Below are 7,622 nucleotides of genomic sequence, written 5' to 3' on the forward strand. Positions count from 1 at the left end.
GTTATGTGCTAAGTGCTGAGTAATAGTCGATAGGTAAAAGATCAAGAAAATATGTATCAACACACTTCTTCTTTACAAGACTGCTTATCATTGCATTTTGATATGAATTTGGAAGAAGTTGTGTATGACCGAAACTATTAACCTTAAACTTCTTATTGTCTTTTTGACATAGGCTTCGCTTCGATAGAAAGTAAGGCTAATGGTGCCTATAATTTCTTGCAAATGAATTTATCTTTTTCTATTCAAGTATTCAATCAAGTTTTTCAAAGCACAATAAAATTGGAAAGTTGCAATATTTTTTGAGATTGAAGTAATTGAGATAGGGAGACCGCATCATGCAAATAAATTATTAATTATACTTAAGGAGATGTACTTACACTATATTTGTACGTGTGTAGATGGGTTGGTGCAATTATTTTTATAGCATGGTGTTGCCAATATTCACATGAGAAGATGCCAATGTTTTCATAAGGGAGAGATTGTGAAATCATGAATGCCAAAAAAATAGCTTTTTGTGAAATTAGAAAAAACAACGTGTTTGGCAGATTGATGATTGTGATGGTATTGTGTGGATTGAAGTGAGTCAAGTTTGTAGAACTTGTGTCGGAATTAGTTATTTGTTTTGTTTATTTATTGGTGTGTCCTAAGGGCGAACGTGGTAGATGACATGGACTAGTTTTAGGGAGAAACAAGGTCAAAGCAAGGTCATGATGGACGTTCAGGCTAAGGAGGATCGCATCACGTTGTGTATGGTGTGAAAAAATTATTCCCATTTGTGTGCAATGGAATAAAGAAAGAAAAAAAGGAGGATGTACTGTGTAGTACTTTTTTTTGAGAAAACCGGGTTGTATTTCATATAAGCATATACAGGAGTACATAGCATTCGTTACAAAGACCCCCTGAGGAACATTGGAATTACAAATTGGTCCTTGCAAATTTCTCCCGGTCGCCTTCATCACCGGTGCTTGGAGCAGCAGCTCGATGGACCACCACCACTGGCAGGAGAACGCGCCGAGCCTGCAGCTTGAAGCCGATTCCCTTCTTGATGAAGAAGCTTTGAAATTTTTTGATGCCCCAAGTGTTGGCACATCGAACACATCAGCGTGCACATGAAACATTGAACGCGCTGGCACAGCTAGACGGCTAGTGGCCATATCATTGCCGAAGGACAAGGGAATTGACACTCGAAGCATCACGTGCATCCCCGAGCTGATAGACGATGAAGCAACCCAAAAGGGGAGAGGAACGCCGAAGCGGGTACCCACAAAACTCCAACCCGATTTCTCGGATAAGAGGAAGACTGACCTCACAGGAGAGACATCGGAAAAGGAGCTGAAGCTGCCGACGCCGGAGATCGCTTGGAGGGAGGAAAGCAAGGTAGACATCGGAGAACCAACATCACCAGAAACTACCCTAGAAACCTAACAAGCTAAACTATTATATCTAGCTAAACTAGCTATCCCCGACATCGATCTACCAAATCCCCTCCCCCACCAGTGCCGGAGAGGCCACCGGAGGAGAAGGGACGGTGAGATCGACGCCGGATCAAAGAAATCGCCTCTGAGTCACCTTTTGTACTGTAGAGAAGGGAGTCGTCTGGATCTAACTGAAGGTGTTCTAACAAACTGTGTAGTACCTGGCAACCCATGTGCTGGTGAGCACGATGGCCATAGTAGTTGGGCCTGCTGGGCTATGGTTCAGCCCAACCAGACTGGCAGGGAGCCAGCATAGGTGGGACATCAGCTCAAGGGAGCACTTAGGACGCCGAAGCATAGCTAGAGGCGCGGCTTGGCACGTTTGGCCCAGGCAGGTGGACACGGCCCAGCTAACGCGGATGTGTGCGAGGCACGGCCTAGTGACCGGCACACTGCCCAGGAGGTCAAGTAGACCGGCCCAGGCGCTGGTGATTAGGAGCGCAGCTGCCTGGCATGCAGTGCTAGTGGGTCGACCCAGGATCATCCCAGGTTGGTGATAGGTGAGCTGAGTGGCCCAGTGTGCGACAGAATGATGTCGTGGCCCAATCGAGCGATGGGACTTGATCTGTGTCAAACTATAATGATCCAAATATAAGTAGAGATGTCTCTTTTGTCATTCGGAAATGCTCCCCTTCACACGTATGATTAATCGGACGGACGGTCCGCTCAGTCCACAATATCATTAGGCCGGCCAAAAATATTTTAGCATCTTCGATGTATCAGACGTTCAAATTTAATGTTTCAGATGTTATGAAAAATTGTTGCCATAGTTATTTCCGTATGTTGCATTCCGGAAATCTCTTGCATATAGATCTGAACCCGAAAAACTTATCTATTTGAGTTAATTCCTATATATCTCCAATGTTTTAGACGTTCAAATTTAATATTTCAGACGTTATGAAAATTTGTTGCAGAAGTTCTTCGAGAATGTTGCATTCCAGAATCTCTTGTGTATAGATCCGGACCCAAAAAATTATCCATTCCAATTAATTCCTATATTTTCGCATCTGCAATGTTTCAGACGTTCAAATTGAATGTTTCAGACGTTATGAAATTTTGTTGCAGAAGTTATTTTCGTATGTTGCATCTCGGAATATAGGAATTAACTCAAATGGATAATTTTTTCGGGTTCGGATCTCTGTGCTTTTTTGGTGCATTTTTTGATGTTGCGAATGTTGATTTCAAATGTTGCAAATGTTAGTCTTCTATGTTGCAATGGGCAGTTGCAACATCCGATATATCAGACGTCCGTGCACTAGCTTTTCCCTTTGTCATTCGAGCACAAGAACCAAGAGAGAGATAGAAATTAGGGTTTTCTTTTTAGGAAAAAGGAGGAACACATTTAGAGACTTGGTAGAGATACATCTTTTGTTACTCAACAATGCAATAAGATCAAATTTTTTAAGTTGATGAGTTGGTAATTTCATTCATTCTCCATGTTTTTTTTTTCGTCGTTTCATGTTGATTTCTTGGTTAATCCTTCAGTCAACGTGATTTTTTTTGGTTTGATCTATCCAAAATCATCCTAAAGCATCAGGGCGAAGTTCTGATAAAGTTCGGTTGGTTGAATTTTTGAAATTCTTGCATAATCGTGAAATTAGGATTAAATATATTTTTGTCACCTTTTGTCATAGATTGATTGCGAATGTCATAACTCTTGATCTAGAGATCTGATTGACTTGATTGTTTTTGGAATAGTTTCATAATATTGTCTAGTTTCTATTGTTAACATTTAAGGGCAATCGGGCTGACCTATCTTTTTGTATATCATTTTTAGTGATGTGATAGTAGTATGCCCTGAACTAATTTCGAGATTAAATTGAATTTTTGGTTATGGTGAATTAAAATTTGAATTTGGCTTCTTCAATGATTCAACCCCCCCCCCCCCCATCTGATTGCATATTACGCATAATCAATCATACAATGGTTTTTGCAACTGTCATGGTAACATTATCGACGATAGTAATGCTTTCGAGTATCATGTACTCTTCTCTTTTTTATCTACCGAAGAAAACCAAACATTCTACTTGCATAATTCAACTTTAAATAGAAAATGAATCTGATTTTCCTTTTAGAATGCAAAGCTTCATGGACTTTTGATATTACTTAGTTTGTTTACCCATATGTGTGCTACCTTCCATTACTTTTACCATTTTCTATCACTATCATAGAATCAGTGAAAGTAGATGGAGTGTCACATACAGTTTCTTAAGACCCGTCACTGACAAAATACCCTGACCGTTACTAACACAAACATGTTTGTAACGAGACAGCCGCCTGGGCGTGCTTGAACTCGTAGACAGTTTTTGTGGTATCCATTAGGACTCTTATGGCTTTCTATTTGATGTTATTTGATTCTTCTCTAGTATAGTTTGTTATTGATTATAGTCGCATTTGCAAAACCAATGGATTTTTGTGACTGCTGTGCAAGAAGCATCAAGAGTCCGAAGGATCCTAATTACGACCAAGGCTTTGGGGAGAACTTCAGAGAAGGCAAGTCCTATTTCCTTGATCATATTGAACCCATATTTTCCATGTCGAAGGAGCGAGATCTGGGCACCGAATCCCCTTCACTGCACTGAGGTAAGTATTGTAGGGTTCCCATCATGGTTTTCTTAGGGTTTCTTAGGCTTTTCTTTGATCTGTGTAACTGAGGGTAATGCGGTGTTTTCATCGTAAATCTGCAATGGCTTGGTTCACTGCTATTAGGTGCTGGCAGGATGGGGTTATTCCTATGTCTACTTCCACGGTGCAGATGCTTGGCGTTCATTTCGGTCGTGTCGACTTTGTGTTCTTCGTTATAGTGAAGGGCCTCTCTGTGGACCTTGTTTTTGCTGTGAGTCATATTCTACATTTTGATCTTATAGATAAAAATTTCTCTATTATTATTCGTCACAATGAAGACATTTTTGTGGACTATAACCATGGTTGACGGTTTGGCAGCAATACAATTTGGTTTTGGCACATGATTGAGTTAGACAGGATGGAGCCTGATCCGAATGACATCGAGATGCTCATTGAAGATGATGCTTGGGTTAACATTATGCTAAAATGTAGGAGGCTAAGATGATATCGATTATTTCATCTTTTTGAAAGACGACGTTGACCAATGATGTCAATCATCTCGTCCTTCTGGAATACGATGTCTCCAATAATGTCAGACATCTTATCCTTATGTGATGTCAAGCATCTCGTCCTTCTGGAAGCAAAACATCTATAGTTAGGGATTGTGTATAGCTAGCTAGGTTTATGTGTTCTGAACAATGTGTGATATGTATCTGTGTGATGTTCTAAACCTTTGTAATATGTAAATATCTGTGATCGATGTTCTGAACAATGCATCAATATGTGACATGTAAATAATGCTAGTAATGTTGTGTTCTAAACAAATTTGTGAATCATAAAGTGTGTATGATATATCATGAGCATAGCCAGAATGGCTTCTGGGGAGGGGGGTAGGGTAACACAGGCGGGTTTAAAAAAATCCATTTGTGATATTTTATACATATGGGTTTAACAAAAATCGTCTGTGACTCTTACTACTCATAGATAGATTTTTAGATAATCCATCTACGACCCTTAATACTCACAGAAAATTTTATAGAAAATCCGTCTTTGTGAATCTCTGTTACAGATGGAGTTGTAACCGTCTGTAACAATTTTGATATAAATTTTTTTTGTAGAGACAGAACCTATAACCGCTTGTCATAGAATTTAAAATCTATTTGTAATAACCTGTTCTGAGGTTGTATGTCACTCTTATGCCAAGTAAAATTGTGACATTATTTATCTGAATATCTCACTACACATGTCCAGGGAAGGGAAGCTTGTGATCAGCCTCAGCAACCCCTTCGTTACTGGTTGTTCTGGCTAGTTAGTCCATACTGCAGAGGATTGGAAAACACATCTCATTCTCATCATAATTCTTAATTATTCTCAGATGTTTAATAACGCAGTTTTCTTATACATGATAAATTATATGGTTCTAGGGTCAATGCAGAGTAAAGGGGGGCCAAACGTCGGAGCCCTTGCAGCAGGCATGTTGGCAGGCTTGCCTCGACCCAAAGCATCGTGAATTCGGGAAGGGCGCGCAGCAGATCAGGGGCTTGTCAGGTGCCGGTCCTGGTTTCTGCGCCGTGCAGCACTGCACCGTGATCTTCATGCCGCTGATGTCTCGAGCTGCACAGAGATAATACAAGGGTATCCAAATATTATTCCCCTTCGTTTGAAAATATAACGAGAATTTTAAAACATAATAAACATATTAATTTGCGAGTAATTTTATAAAGTTCTATTTGGATCAAAATCATTAGGATAAAGTTTTAATTTTGCACCTTTGTTACCTTTGCTCTTGTGAATCGCAGAAACGAAGGTAACAAGGTGCACTTACACTGTGCGAGCATGGCGAAGCATAGGAGAGCTAGGAGAAGAACGACCGCTTGGCGTCTGTCCATGGTAAACTTCGCAACGTAGGTAGCAAAATGCCAAAATCGAAGCACCTGCTTTTGAGGGGATGTACGCCGTATGGCTGGTACTTCTTCCAGCTCCATGTTTCAACAGATAACTGGTATATATGGCATAGTAAAGTAGCTATGTTTAGCAAGAAATAATCATCCACAGGATGGTGACTTATCTACTTCCTTCTATGGTAAATATTTAACATTTCACGAGCTTATCCAGTTGTATAAACAACTGTCGTACTAAATCCCTTACATGTGGTATAAAGACATCTTCAAAGTTAGCCAATCACCTCACATGTCTCGCATAGTTGCATCCAATTCTGAGCTTGCTTCGCCATGCTACGCGTTGGAGGTTAGCTCGACCTCTTGCCCTTTCGTTTCCTTTTCTTTATGTGTCATTTTATTTTCTTGTGTAAAGATGTGTATGTTTTTGTTATCTTAAGTTGAGAAGCTTTAGAAATGCATTCTCAGCTTTTTATTTTTCAATTATTTCTTTTGTGATTTTTTTATCTCTATATCAGTATTATTGAGTTTACCTGTGTGTAACACGTTCGTAGTTGCTAGGAAGTTTTAATAAGTTGCATGTATTCATTATATATGGTGATCAAACTGAAGCATCATCATTTTGGCTATTTATGATGTAGCAAATTGGCAGACCCTTTCCAGCCCCTCTCTCCCATGTAACAGGCATAGGCTCAAACACTACCGTAGAATAGATCTTATATACCGACTTATCACTACCGGTTCACTAAAAACCGGCACTAATACAATTATTACTATCGGTTTGTAAGCAAAGTAACATCACTGCCAGTTCTTAAAAAATCGCCACCGATGATTTCGTATCACTGCTGGTTCTTAGCATAAACCGGCAGTGATAGTATTATTGTCGGTGTTTAATACCAATCGGTAGTGAAGCAATGTTCGGACCCGAAATTTTTATTGGATTCATTTTTTTTTTCAGGTCCTCACATCCACTCGCAACCTATAAAAAATCATAAGTCTTAGCCCTCTCTCACCTCCATCCCCCACCGCCCTATCTTCTCTCTCGTTCCCCACTGTACTTCCTCTCTCTCCCCCCCCCCCCCTCTCATATGTCTAGATGAGATCCACGGTGAGCTCGACAACCAGGAGATCCACGGCAAGCTTTGATGGGAAAGGAAGGAAAGGGGCTGGAAGGAGCACCTAGGCTACCTCGTCTCAAAGGCAATGAGATTCATGTGACTATGGCGACCACCACAGCGATCTTGGCAACAAGGAGCTCAACCACGGTGACCTCTCTAACATCCTGAGTTTAAGCATATATTTTACAGAAAAAATCATTTCAAATTAATTTTTTCTAATTAATTAAACTAACTAAAATCAACGAAAAATACAATTGAATGTATATATATACTTGGGTGTGTATATATAAATGCAATTATTATTATTTTGGCTAAATATTCCAAAGTGCACTAAATTTATTCTAAATTAATCCATGCATTGAATTGTTTCATATGCATTTGGTTAATTGCTCTTATGATTCTTTGGGTGGAGATTCAAAATTGAATATCTCTCAATTTCAAATCTATTCTTAGATCTATTTAGCTTAAATCCAATTTGAATTCAAATCCTTTTTATTCAAATCACCTTCCAAATCTCAAAGCCTTACTCTTTGTTCATAATTCAAATATGCTTTTTTGAATCTATG

Source organism: Phragmites australis, chromosome 2 (genome assembly GCF_958298935.1).
Source record: "Phragmites australis chromosome 2, lpPhrAust1.1, whole genome shotgun sequence".
NCBI lineage: Eukaryota > Viridiplantae > Streptophyta > Magnoliopsida > Poales > Poaceae > Phragmites > Phragmites australis.